Genomic DNA, 14,694 nt, shown 5'->3' on the forward strand with positions numbered 1-14,694 from the left:
GCTGTTGGGTGACCTGCAAAACGTGAATTGTGTTGGGTTCTTAGGACCGAGTTTGAGAACCACTGGAGTAGAGGATTATATAGCAGTGGTTCTCAAACTCGTTCCCCACACAGTTCACGAGTTTGAGAACCTGTGCTGTATAGCGAATGAGACTAGTATTCAATACAGAACTTTTGTATTAATGGTTCTGAGACATTATTTTATTATGCAGTGTTCAGTGAAAGCTCCAGGTAAATGTATTTTTCCCAAGATCAGTAACATTAAAGGACCTGATTCAGAGATGGACGCTAATGCGATCGCAACTGCGATTTTGTATGCAACGCAGCTGCGAAAATATGCTAATTGTTCTAAAGATTACCCAGGCATAGGGACGCCCACTGCTGCCTTCTCATATGCGTTCGACGGCACTTATCTGCGTAAATATCGGTAACATCAACGCACAACGAGCAGCCGTTTTGCCCTTGAGACAGGTCTGACCAGCCGCAAATACTGCAGCTCTCCTAACACGCAGAGGGCTCTCATGCTGCGTTGGAGATCACAAGGGCTAATTCATGCACGCCCATGTAATGGCATTTAAACAGTCTGACACAGCTGTGTTTTTATGACCCCCCCCCAACAGTTACCTGACCCAAACGCTGACTACCTGTCACCAGGGCCGCAGAGATGGGGGGGATATTGAGCCGCCGCCCCGTCCCTCCTCCGCTCCCTCCCACTGAGCTTACTCATTACCTCTACCACCAGGTTGGAGGGTGGGCGTTTCCTGCGCCCTCCGGATACAGTGGCGCTCCGGGCGACGGACCGGCTTCCCCGTGCCTGGAGTCGCTACTGGGTCCGGCACTGCAACCCCCCCCTCTTACATCACAGCAGCCCAGCACACGCTGCACTAGGAGACTGCTGGCACCTGCTAACTAGCGGCCACAGCAGTCTCCTGTCTGTGGGGGGAGCGATCAAGCTGATCACGCCCCCCACTGGTTATGCACCGGGCTGAGGGGGCTCACTGTGACCCCCTCGCGGTGCTGCAAAACTTTTTTTTTCCAACCTAAGGGGGCGTGGCCTTCTGCAATTAGACCATGCCCCCTTTTTACCTGGGTCCGGCACAGCTCTTGCCGGGCCAGCCTGTCACTCACTTTGAGAATGGGTTCTCTGCATGCTGAATCACAATACAATTGCATCACATGCGCAGTGCGGCTTATACGCATGCACAATGGCAAACAATCGCTCGATCTATGTAAAAATCGCCATTGCGTCCATTTCTGAATCAGGCCCAAAGTTCCATGTAAAAAATCCCTGTACTTTGTGATAACTCACCTCTCTGCCTGCACTGCAGCAGCTATTATCCAAGTGTAGGCAACCAATAGCACCATGTTGCTTTACCATCTGCTTCTCTCAGTTGTCAAAGCCAGGACAATAGGCATTGCAGGCATCAGTTAACCCAAACTTTGGTGTATCACAGTAGGAACCCCCAATGAGCTATTAAGGGCCATCAATTAGCGTTGAAAACTGACATTTTGATCGTCATTGTTGAAAATGGAAGTTTTTCTCGCCATTGGCGAAAACGGCTATTTTTTCGATGAAAACTGCTACATTTTCGCCAAGAAACAGAAAAAAAAAAGTAGTTTTTGCCGCTAATTGAATACGGCCCTAAGATGGATGGGGACATTGTGTATAACTTACATTTCAACTGGCATTGCCCTAAGTATGCACTCCGAGTCTTCATAACATTTATAGATGTACACACTATTTCTAGCTAAGGAACAATGCAAGGTGTATAAAGCTGCATACACACGTAAAGATTTTATGTCAAACCATCCAACTACTGTAGTTGATTGGTTGGAATGAAAATCTGGTAAGGTATGAAAGTAAATGACAATCAGCAATTTGCTCCCAAACGCCGGAAAATGGACAAAAACTGTTTGAACAAATTGTTTACATCAAACATTTAACAAACTTGTCTGACGACCATTTTCATCTGTTTTCTGGCATTTAGCAGCAAATTGCTGATCATCAGTTACTCCCATACGTGACCAGATTTTCATTCCAACCAATCAACTAGTTGGATGGTTGGACATAAAATCTTTACGTGTGTATGCAGCGTTATTCTCACAAACAAGATAACACCTTCTCCTGAGAGACAAGGCTGTGCCTATAATGAGGCAGGTGCCACAGGCAGCAGATTCTAGGAGGGCACAGAATATAGAAAATCACATAAAAAAAAAAATGTTATGTATATAGCTGTTGGTGGATAACCTAATGGCATAAGTGTCAATGTCGTTAGCATACATTACAGTTATGCAAATGTGTCTATGGGTCTGAGCAAGGAGCATGTTAAGAGCTGTCTCACTATAAACTCGTCCCACCAATGTCATTTTTTGTTTCCTGACCAAATTCAGAGCCTTATTCAGGTACATCAGAGCCAGGCTAAAATAAGACATTACATTGATGAAATAACATGATATTACCTAATTGTGAAAGAAAACTTGTCTTCACCTATTATATTATGCAATGAATAACTGTAGAATTTCCAAATTGTTTGACTCCAGGATATCCATACAGAATGAAACTGTCTCTTGCTATAAAGTGTGACCACGTAAGACTCAGGGGGTTTTACGCTGACTTTGTCTACTGACTGGTTTCTCTGTAGATTTGCTGCCATGTGTCTCTTTTTTGTGTCAGCCGGCAAAGTTCATTGTCCTCTGCTTCCCTCTGTGCTGCTCTCTACTAATGTACCTCTGACCACCAGTCTCACCATTCTCTCATCCCACTGCTCAGCCTCTCGTCTCACTATCACTATTTTTCCTTCTATTTGTGGTCTTACTTATTCAGGTAAGATTCAATATTGCAAACGTTTTCTCTTTGTGCATTTCCCAGCTGTATATCACCCGTTTACTAACCTTTCTCTCCTTTTTCTTCAGCTATGTCACATGTGATTCTTTACCCTTATTATCACTCTCTATCTCACTTTTTAAGATTATTTCTCTGTTCCACATCTACCCCCTTTTTCACTTGTTCTCACATCCACCTTCCCCTCTCTTACCTCCCTGTCCCATCTCTGTCAGAGTTCTGGCCATGTCACTGGAGATGGTCTCTGCATAGTCCTGCACAGCTTATCCGCTCTTGCTGGATGTATTAGGATGTAAAACCACAAACTTGAGACAGTGGCATCCTCTCCCCACCCTCCTTTTCTCCACACCCTCCTGATCGCAGCTACCTCCTCCACAGTAGCTGAGGTCCATAGGCAAAGATTAGGGACAGTTGTTCAAGTCAGATAAAAAAAATGAACTTACATTCATTTGCATGTCAGCTTTTTCCTTAGCTCTGTACAACAGGGTTTGACAGCAGCAAATACTGTATTTAGCAATTACTCAGTCTACTATGGACAGGGGGCCTGATTCAGAGATGGACACTAATGCGATGGCAGCTGGTAATAGTTCCAACGCTTACCAGGGCATAGGGGCGCCCACCGCTGCCTTCTCATCTGCATCTGCCGTCGCGTACCAGCGTAAATATCGATAACATTGACAAACCTCAACCAGCCATGCAGCCCTTGCGGCAGGTCTGAACTGTTTAAAATACATCGGCTCTCCTGACATGCAGAGAGCTCTCATGCCGCGTAGGAGATCGCAGTGGCTAATTTATGCACGCCCCCCCATGTAACGGCGGACACACCTGCGTTTTTCTAACACCCCCCATTACCTCTCTAGACAGCTAACTCTATGTCACTCCATTTGTAAGTAAATCCTCTGTGTGAGTGTGATTGAATGGGTTCTGCGTGCGTCAATAGTTGCATGTGCGCAGTGAGACTAACACGTGTGAAGCAGCAAAAAAGCCCACGTTCTGCGTAAAAATCGCCATTGCATACATCTCTGAATCAGGCCCAGTATTAGGTCATTGTATATGAGTTTATATATTATAATGTTCTATTGCCAAGTCTTGGAACACTGAAACTTCTGATTCAAGATCAATGATGTGAAGGATTATTGTCATGGGCACAAGGGTATCTGATAAGGATGTTATAGCACTATAATACCTTAAAAATACCTTATTTCAAGGCCCTACTATCATAAACCACAGAATATGCTCTTCCATCTCCCTCTGTCCACCAGTTTAGAGTTAAGCCTCCTTGTGAGAGAGTATGTACCATGTGTGTCTCCATTCCACTGATCTGTGCCAGACTATACTGGCTGGGAAGTGTACCTGAAAACTCCATGTAATATACTTTGGTTCTTTGGTGTATGTTCCTATGAAGCAGTTAATGCTAACATAAGTATGGTGTTCTTTTATAGTCTTAAGCTATTGCACATGGTCCTCTAGTTGCATTAGTTTGTCGTGGAGTGTCCCACATAATGGTGGAAGGACCTCTAACCATTGTGGAGGACCTAGAGAGGATCACATTTGGTTCTAGTTTATGAAGAACAGTATAGACCAGTGGTTCACAAACTTTTTTGAATCGTGGCACCCTAGTGCATCAGAATTGTTTTCACGGCACCCCTAAGCCAAAAGTTTGTTTTTGAGAAATTCAGAAAAAAATGTAAATTGTGCTACCTGTGATCTTTAGGGTCAGTTATGTGGTGGTGGACAGGTTTTTTGCTTCTGTTTGTCCACATATTTACATTACATTGACCATAAATAATTTGATTTGGTGCTGGACCACCAACCTGAGGCACCTCTGGGAACCACTGGTATAGACCATTGCTGGTTGTTTTTACTTCTAAATTTAAATCAGGGGAACATTAGGGGGAACTCAGCATTGTCCCCATCTGTGCTTATTTAGTAAAGTTCTAAAATTTCTAATATACTGGTTTAATACCCTGGCTGTGTAGGTCTCCAAGTTTTGGCTTGGTTTATTCTACTTTTTGTAAGAAAGAGAAAGAAGACCTGCCCAATGTATCGCTTTAACAAATTCTGAAAGCTTTATCTTACTCCGTTACAGTCCTTACTTCTAATATGTATATAGAAATATTTTTTAATTTTTTTTACAGGAGTCATCTTTCATTACATCTGATATACCTAAAGGGTTTATCGGACACTGGGGTTTGCCCTAAGTGCAGCAAACCTGATGCTTTGTTTGTGCATTTCGTGTGGGAATGTCCTTTAATTTCTCCATTCTGGCAACAAGTTAACCTTGTTTCTTCCAATTATCTTCTAAATTAAATCCCTCTCTCCCTGGAGTGGGTAGTATTAAGGGTGATTCCTGCATTTATCAGATTGATGAAACTGAGAGGGGGAGGACTAGTTGATCATTTCAGCAGTAGCTATGATATCTATATTACACATGTGGATCAAGATGGAACTGTTACGTTTTGGGTTTTTAGATTTGTCTCAGTACCCGTAGACTGGGCTGACGGGCTGTAGCAGAATAGTGGTGGTAGGATCAGAGGTCTACTCATGTAGTAAATGCCTAGAGCCTTAAGAGAGGTCAGTGATACCTGCAAGGCTCCCAGTCTGCCCGTGGAGCCAATAGAGTTAAACTCAATCATTTACCCTGAATATAGGAATAATGGGCTGAAACCAGTGTTTGAGAACTCAGAGGATAGTACAGTGCTGGAATCTGCAAACAGATGCTGCAGATCAATTATCAGATCCAGCACCCAGTTGCCAACAACCAGAATGAACGCTGTAGCAGAAACCTCAATATTCTAGGAGGACCCACAGAGCAACAACCACCATCGATAAAGGTACCAATGCTATGGTGAGTAGTGAGTCCCTGAGTAGGGTAGGAGCTGCAATGCTGAGTTAAAGCAGTATAATGAGGGTCAGGAGTAAACTGAAGTACAGTGAGGTTAAAGTCCACTTGAACCTGCAAAGAGATACTCAGGGGACTTGCTAGTAGATGAGGTCACTGTGGCAGAAGCCATGGCACTGGAAGCACTAGGAGAGTCTTGAGATGCCCAGGAGACTTCAGAATACAAGCAGGCTGAAATTTAAGAATAACTTGCAGACTTGGACTGTGATTAACCGGATAAGAACCGGAGGTTGCAGACATGCAACTGGAGACTTGAACCAAACTGGGAGCGGAGAGGGCAGAAGGTAGCTGCAGAGTAGCCAGAGTGGAACCAGAGGCTTGCACTGGACTGGGACTGGAGGGAGCAGCAACCAGCCAGAGTAGAAAGGCACAGGTAGCAGCAGAGTAGCCAGAGTGGAACCGGACTGAGACCAGAGGTAACTGCCGAGTAGCCGGAGTGGATCGAGAGGATTGAACCAGACTGGGACTGAAGGTAACTGCAGAAAATCTGGAATGGAACTGGACTGGGACCGGAGGTAACTGCAGAGTAGCCGGAGAGGAACCGGAGACTTGAGCCATACTGGGACCAGAGGTAACTAGAGTAGCTGGAGTGGGACCTCAGGCTTGGACCGGAGTGGGACTGGAGATAGCAGTAGCTGTAGCCAGCCAGAGTGGGACCACAGGCATGATCTGGAGTGAGACCGGTGAGAGTAACAGTAGTTGAGCCGTACTAGAACCTGTACTTGAACATAGGCTTGTAGGTGCAGGTTTGGAAACAGCATACAGCACTGGCCTACAGAGTAGATGGAATTCTCAGAGGAAGCAGCTTGCAGGAATCCAGCAGCACAGGTCCAGGTAGTGGATTGGAAGTAGCACTTACTCACTAGTGAGTGAGATCGCTGGAAGAACCACATTGTTCCAACAAGGTGCTTGTGTCAGGTGCAGGTTTGAATAGGACGCTCTTGTTAGAGGCTGAAGTGGTCATGTGAGCGCAGGAGACAGGTAGAGACTGGATACTGGTGCTCACTGGATCAGAGACAACATGGCTGTGCCCATGATCCTCAGAAAATAGATTGACAGCACACTGGACAGAGTAGCCCACCTTGGTAAAGCACCACCAGACATGGTAAGAGTGACTAAGGACCGTTTTTTGTGACAGGAACCTCCTAATATTTCTCTTTTTCATGTCAAATTATTTTATGCTATCCGCATGGATTGGATAGAGTCCTCTTTGAAGAAAGAATCACTCAGCGAAATTTACATGAAAAGGAAAGGTTTTATTGACTCGCTATCTGCCACTCTTAAAATGCAGATCCACAAGTGTTTCTATGACACTACTTGGTGTGAAACTAGAATATTTGTCTATGACCCGCTGGCATTGATGGGCCATGATGGCTTGGGAGAATGATGTGACTATATGCAATACTATTGATTAGGGCCTCGAGGGGATTGCTATATGCTTGGTGAGAGGATTGCTATATGCTTAGTGAGGGAATTGCTATATGCTTGGTGAGGGGATTATGATATGCTTTCATTTAGACTACTGAATTGTCTCCTTTGAGATCGATCATTAGTTATGCATTTTATATTCTTGTGTATCATCATAACTGATCCATCTGCACCTTCAGACCACTTGGCTACAGCTGATGGCCACTTTAATTGATCAGTCTGTATCATTGCGACTTTTCTTTTTGTTATGTTTTCTCCAATGAAAAGATTAGAGAAAAAAAAGGGAGAAAGTGATAAGACACTAAGGGCCTGATTCAGACCCGCTCGCTAAGATTCATACTCTCACTGCTGCAGATGATGTGCATTGTGCGCATGTGTATGTATCGCAGTGCACATGTGCATACCTTAGTGAAAGTTCACAATGCATTCGCTCGCTGCACACAGACAGCCCAGCAGAGTGAGTGACAGGGGAAGCCGTTTGTAGGTGGTAACAGGGGCTGGCCATTAAAAATGGGGGAGTGGAGGTGCAAATGCAGGCGTGCCTGAGCATCTCAACGGCGGTTTAGAGGTGTGTATAATTAAAAGACAGCATCATAGTACACGTCACCTGGCTTATATTTACACTGAAGTGCTCGCAGTGCTTGCAGCAGGGTATGGTCAACTTCAAGCGCAGCGATAGCATCTGATGTTACCCAATATATCGATGGTTGCATACACTTCCTGGACATGACGTGCACAAGTGGGCGTCTTAAAACAGGCTGGTGGGTGTCTGCATACACTATGTGATCACTCTCTAAGAAATACTGGGCGTGCTAATGCATTGCTGTGCGATAGCACTGCCTACGCAATTTGCATACACATCGTGCGAGCAATCGCATCTAGCCAGCGGCTCTGAATCAGGCCCTAAGTTCCTGGCTATAATTATATGAATTGCAACTGTTGGAACATCATTATGGGAATAATCATTACCATCTACCTGTACCTAGCAGTTCTGCATGTAACATCAATTTCTCTAGCTGTAATATCTAGGACCGTGATAAACCTCAAACCATCTTTCACAAGTTCAGCAAAGTAAAAATTTTTCAGGGTATTTGCCCTCTTGAACGAGGGTGAGTTACTCGCTGTATAGACCAGGGGTGGGAAATGTCCGGCCCACGGGCCGTATAGGGCTCGCAAAATCATTTGGTCTGGCCCTGCCAAGGCAACCGCAGATGGGACTCGAAATTCAAGAAATCTAGGAGCTTTTTTCATAGAATCCATAACTGTGGCTCTTTCAGCATACCACAGTGACAACTACTCCAGCGGTGCAATTCTCCCCCTCAGCAGGCTGTGGCTGTTACTATGGCAGCGCAGCATACAGAGCTGTCATCAGCAGGGCCTGCTGTTTACATCAGTGCTGGTGAGAGGACCCCAGAGCTGCCCCTCCACCTTGCCTGTCACATAACCAGGAACCATCAGGACTACCCCTCCAGACTGTCTGCCCCTCTACTCTGCCTGGTGACATACAGACAGAATCGGTATGAAATACCGCCGGCCGCATGGCAGCGGCAGCCCGACACTGGAACAGAACCCGGTGGCGGCAGCCCGACAGTGCTGGAAATCCCGATCGTCCCTAGGTAAGTATTAACTAACCTACCCCGCTAACCCTCCCTTAGGGGTGCCTAACCTCCCCCCAAGTGCCTAACCCTAATCCCCCCTCCAAGTGCCTAAACCTAACCCCCCCCTTCCCCGCTGCCTAAACCTAAGTCCCCCGGGGGGCTGCCTAACCCTAACCTCCCCCCGGGGGTGCCTAACCCTCCCTCCCCCTAGCCTAACCCTAACCTCCCGGGGGGGTGCCTAACCCTAAGTCGACCCGAGAGCCCTAAACCTATCCCTGTCCGCTCGCGGCGCCCGGCATCCCTTTGATCGGATGCCGGGCGCCGGTCTCCCGGCGTCGGGGAAATGAGCGGCATCTACATCTAGACGTCGGGCATTTCACCCTCACCGGGATATGACAGTCGGGAAGCCGGCTGTCGATATAATGTCAGCCGGCTTCCCGATTGCATCGGATACAGACAGACAGCCTCTCCCTCCTCTTGGCTGCCGGAGCCCACCAAAGGAGTAAGTGAGATGGTGGGGGGTGGCGGCAATTACGATGTACGCTTACCTTCTGTAATGGGGTCGGCCCACCCCTACATACAGGTGAGTTAATAACATTTTTGACCAAATATAGCAGGTTAAATTTTTAAGTTGATAATATTGTATGGCCCGCAAATGATGTTATAAATTTCCAAATGGCCCTTGGCAGAAAAAAGGTTCCCCACCCCTGGTATAAACGATCCCATCCTGCAGGCAGAAATCTTCGCAGGGTTGTGGCTGCTCACCGTAAAAATTAAGCTTAGTGTTCTCGCTGTTGGAGATCCTCTCTCAGGCGCCCCTGAAGAGAGTAGTTAGTGACGGCAATTGTGAACCATGCTGCTAACAGCAGAGGTGGCCCTAAGTTTTACGGGTCCCTAGGCAAAAAATAAAAAGTGCACCATAAAACAAATGTCCCCCTACATAATCCACTGTAATGCCCCCACTCACCACCACTCACTGACACCATACCTCACCCACTGTCATTCCCTTAGCTGTACGTAACCTGCCATATCTGTATCTACCTCTCCATATGTTTTATATGTCCTGTATCATGCTCATTCCCCCTCGACATGTGTTTTGCATTGTGCCCAGCTCCCTCCACGCCCACCTAGATGTTGCCTGTTGTGCACCCCCCTCCCCTCCAACATTGTGGGGATGTTTTAAGATAGATATCTATCTTAATACATATATTGTTTGTACTTTTCTTAGATGTTTTGACATTTTCTTTCTAAAACACCCATTCCTAGTCCTAGACCTTCATATGTTAGTATACTGGCTTTTTTTTTATTGTGCCATTCACAATAATTTGGTTACAATTGATACATAAGGTAGTGGAATAACACTTGTAGCTGTTGGAGGGGAATCTCTGTGTGGTTTCTGTAAGGCACATGCTTTATAAGCAGACTTTAATTCAGGACACATATGAATTACACAGACTCTGGGGCTGGCTGGCTTCAAGTCTTTATTTCCTGGTTTTAATCAGCTACAGAACCTGTGTAATTCACATGTAAAGGGATGTGTAGTATCTACATAGATAGTTTATGTGCATTGTCATGTAATAGTAAGATGAGGTAGTGTACCTTTAAGGATCCTGCAGCATAGAAGTACGTGTGATCAGGAAGTGGAGAGAAATAGGAGAAAGTAAGAGAAAGGAGAACAGCCATGAGGAGATGATGGGCCAAATGTAATAGGGTGAGAGTTTAGAAAAGTGAGAGTTTCTGACACTTTTTAAACTTTGCCAATGTAATAGAGTCCAAAAACAAAGTAACAGAGCGAACTTGCATGTTTTTTTAGACTTAAAAAACTCTCACGATTTAAAATCTCATTCAGATGTTTTCCCATTTTGAAGATAAAACTCAACCAATGTGAGAGATTACTGCTAAACTCTCACATTTTCTAAACTCTCACCCTATTACATTTGGCCCGATGTCTTTATCTACCTGTACTATTGCAAGTATTACTTACAATAAATAAACTAAATAAACAGCAAACTTGATGAGTCATTGCTATGAAGAAAGGTACATCAGGATATAACAGGATGATATGGCAGCCTATGAGTAAGCCACCAATAATATAGCAGCCAAATGAGTAAAGACAGTGGAGTTATGAGTAGGAAAGTGGACATATGAGAAATGTACCAGTCAGGTGTTGCCAACTAGGACCATCCTTCACCATTTATCTCTACTGGACCTCCTTCCAGTTCTGAAGAAGGCTTTGGCTCTTGCACTGCATTAGCACTGATGTGGACATCAATCTGCTTTATGATCATTTGTTTTATAGCCTGTTCACTGGTGGACACAGAGCCAAGTTACTTGTTTCCCATGTTTGAAGAAGTTATGTTTATCTTTTATTTTTATTGGAGACTGGAGAGCCTGTCAGCAGCAGCAGCAAGCTACTGAACTACCAATAGCAACACACCACAGAGCCAATTAGTAAGCTTCAACCCCTGCCCCTAACAACTGAAGTATTGCTAGTGGCAGGGGGATGTAGTCAGAAAGCCGACGGTCTAAATACCGATCGCCAGCTTCCCGACTCTCTAATTCCGGCGTGGTACTAATGACAGGCGTCAAAAACTCAACGACTGTCATCCATACACCGGAAGACCGACGCCAGGCATACTGAACGAAGGTAAGCCGGGCGCCCCCTGGTGCAGACAGCCGCGGGGGGGGAAGGTTAGGTTTTAGGGCTCCCTGGAGGACTTAGGGTTAGGCACCCCCCTGGTAGGTTAGGTTTAGGCTACGGGAAGGGAGGGTTAGGAATCCCCGGGGGAAACTTAGGGTTAGGAATCCCCGTGGGGAACTTAGGGTTAGGCACCCCCCCGGGAGACTTAGGTTTAGGCTGCGGGGAAGGGGGGGTTAGGTTTAGGCACAGGGGCGGTTTAGGGCTAGGCACTTAGGGGGGAGGTTAGGGTTAGGTACCCCTAAGGGAGGGTTAGGGGGTAGAATTAGGTTAGAACATACTTCCCGCCCACCAAATGTGCATTGAAGCTGAGATGGTGGGACAGTGGTATTTGAAGACTATACGCAGGAGTGGGTGGAGAAAAACTGATGGACAGAAGTGAAAGGATAATCCCAGATACTCAGTAAATAAAAATATGGAGGAAAGAGACTCGTATTCATTTTTGCTCTTCTGTCTCGTTGTGCAGCCGTCCTCAGAGGAATTGTCTGGGAGTTTCAGGGTGGTGCTATATACAGTCAGGTCCATAAATATTGGGACATTGACAGAATTTTCATATTTTGGCCTCTAGTCACCACCACAATGGCTTTGAAATGAAACAAACAAGATGTGATTTAACTGCAGACTTTCAGATTTAATTTGAGGGTAATTACATCCAAATCAGGTGAACGGTGTAGGAATTACAATGGTTTCTATATGTGCCTCCCACTTTTTAAGGGGCCAAAAGTAATGGGACAAACTAAACAATCCTAAATCTAACTTTCACTTTTTAATACTTTGTTGCAAATCCTTTGTAGGCAATTACAGCCTGAAGTCTGGAACGCATAGACATCACCAGACGCTGGGTTTCATCCCTGGTGATGCTCTGCCAGGCCTCTACTGCAAATGTCTTCAGTTCCTACTTGTTCTCTTGGGGCATTTTCCCTTCAGTTTTGTCTTCATCAAGTGAAATGCATGCTCAATCAGATTCAGGTCAGGGGATTGACTTGGCCATTGCATAACATTCCACTTTTTAGCCTTAAAAAACTCTTTGGTTGCTTTTGCAGTATGCTTCGGGTCATTGTCCATCTGCACTGTGAAGCGCCGTCCAATGAGTTCTGAAGCATTTGACTGAATATGAGCATATAATATTGCCCGAAACACTTCAGAATTAATTCTGCTCCTTTTGCCAGCAGTCACATCATCAATAAATACAAGGGAACCAGTTCCATTGGCAGCCCTACATGCCCACGCCATGACACTACCACCACCATGCTTCACTGATGAGGTGGTATGTTTTGGATCATGAGCAGTTCCTTTCCTTCTCATCACTCTGGTACAAGTTGATCTTTGTCTCATCTGTCAATAGGATGTTGTTCCAGAACTGTAATGGCTTTTTTAGATGTTATTTGGCAAACTCTAATCTGGTCTTCCTGTTTTTGTGGCTCACCAATGGTTTGCATCTTGTGGTGAACCCTCTATATTCACTCTTGTGAAGTCTTCTCTTGATTGTTGACTTTGACACATATACATCTATCTCCTGGAGAGTGTTCTTGATTTGGCCAACTGTTGTGAAGGGGTTTTTCTTCACCAGGGAAATAATTCTTTTGTCATCCACCACATTTGTTTTCCGTGGTCTTCCGGGTCTTTTGGTGTTGCTGAGCTCTCCGGTGCGTTCTTTCTTTTTAAGAATGTTCCAAACAGTTGATTTGGCCACACCTAATGTTTTTGCTTTCTCTCTGATGGGTTTGTTTTGATTTTTCAGCCTAATGATGGCTTGCTTCACTGATAGTGACAGCTCTTTGGATCTCATATTGAGAGTTGACAGCAACTGATTCCAAATGCAAATGTCACACCTAGAATCAACTCCAGACCTTTTACCTGCTTAATTGATAATGAAATAACGAGGGAATAGCCCACACCTGTCCATGAAATAGCTTTTGAGTTGATAGTCCCATTACTTTTGGCCCCTTAAAAAGTGGGAGGCACATATAGAAACCACTGTAATTCCTACACCGTTCACCCGATTTGGATGTAATTACCCTCAAATTAAATCTGAAAGTCTGCAGTTAAAGCACATCTTGTTTGTTTCATTTCAAAACCATTGTGGTGGTGAATAGAGGCCAAAATCTGAAAATTCTGTCAATGTCCCAATATTTATGGGCCTGACTGTAAGTAACTGTTAATAAATCATATCACTGCGCATGGCTCAGCATTTCCTCTTAAAATTGAATGTGAAGGGGAATGTCGGGGGCAGTGAGGGGAAACGCAGGTAAAAGATTAAATTACAATTTAGTATGTTGTTCCACATGATGGAAAACAGAAAACTTTGTGTTTCATTTATTTTGATTTTCAGAGCAACAAACTGCTGCTCTATTACACTTCGACAAAGTAGAGCAACTTTAGTGTTTTAGCATGTGTGCAACAAATGCTTTTTATCATGCTTGACACTGCTAATGATTTTTAGGATTGTTAAGTGCAATTGGTTGTTTTTTCCCCAGCATTTACATATAACCTTTGGATACTTATGAAACACTAGGAAATTACAAACATTCAGTGGCGAAATGTGTATATTGCTAAAACTAAACTGCACTTCACTCACATGCCTCCTTGTTCTAGTTTGGCATCCTATTAAGAGAATGGACTTGGTGGTATTGTTACTCCTCATTGGCTGCAGTAAGGTCATACAGCCAGGAATGGTGACATTGTGGGGGAAATTCCATTAGCTGCGAAAATGTAATAACTTTTCGTGCGCTAAGTTTTCCCACCGTTCACGTGCGAATTTTGCTTATCGCATCTATGCCTACTGGCGTAACTACCGTAGGTGTAGGGGGTGCGGCTTCTATGTGGCCCGGGTCGCTTTCGATTCCCGGCCCTCCTCCGCTGCACCTACGGAGCCAGGCCGGTGCGTCCTCCTTCAGCGGCAGTTCCAGTGTGCTGCACAGGGCAGGCACATCTGCACTCTCAGTCGGCTTCGCCTCCATCTCTCCTCACTGAATGATACTGGGAGGAGGCGTGGCTGTGACTCAGGAATATCCCAGCAGGTTCAGTCTGGCTCCTCCCAGCACCAGTCAGTGAGGGGAGATGGAGCCAGCTGGCAGAGGACATGTGCCTGCCCTGCACACCACATTGCTGAAGGAGGAAGTCACCACGGAGCAGAGGTAATGTTGTGGGGAGGGAGTGTGCGGGAGGGGGTGCCCAGGTCTAGTTATGCCCATATCTATGCCGCTACCATTTTTAGCCCAATTCAA

Source organism: Taudactylus pleione, unplaced genomic scaffold (assembly GCF_031769625.1).
Source record: "Taudactylus pleione unplaced genomic scaffold, aTauple2 ptg000089l, whole genome shotgun sequence".
NCBI lineage: Eukaryota > Metazoa > Chordata > Amphibia > Anura > Myobatrachidae > Taudactylus > Taudactylus pleione.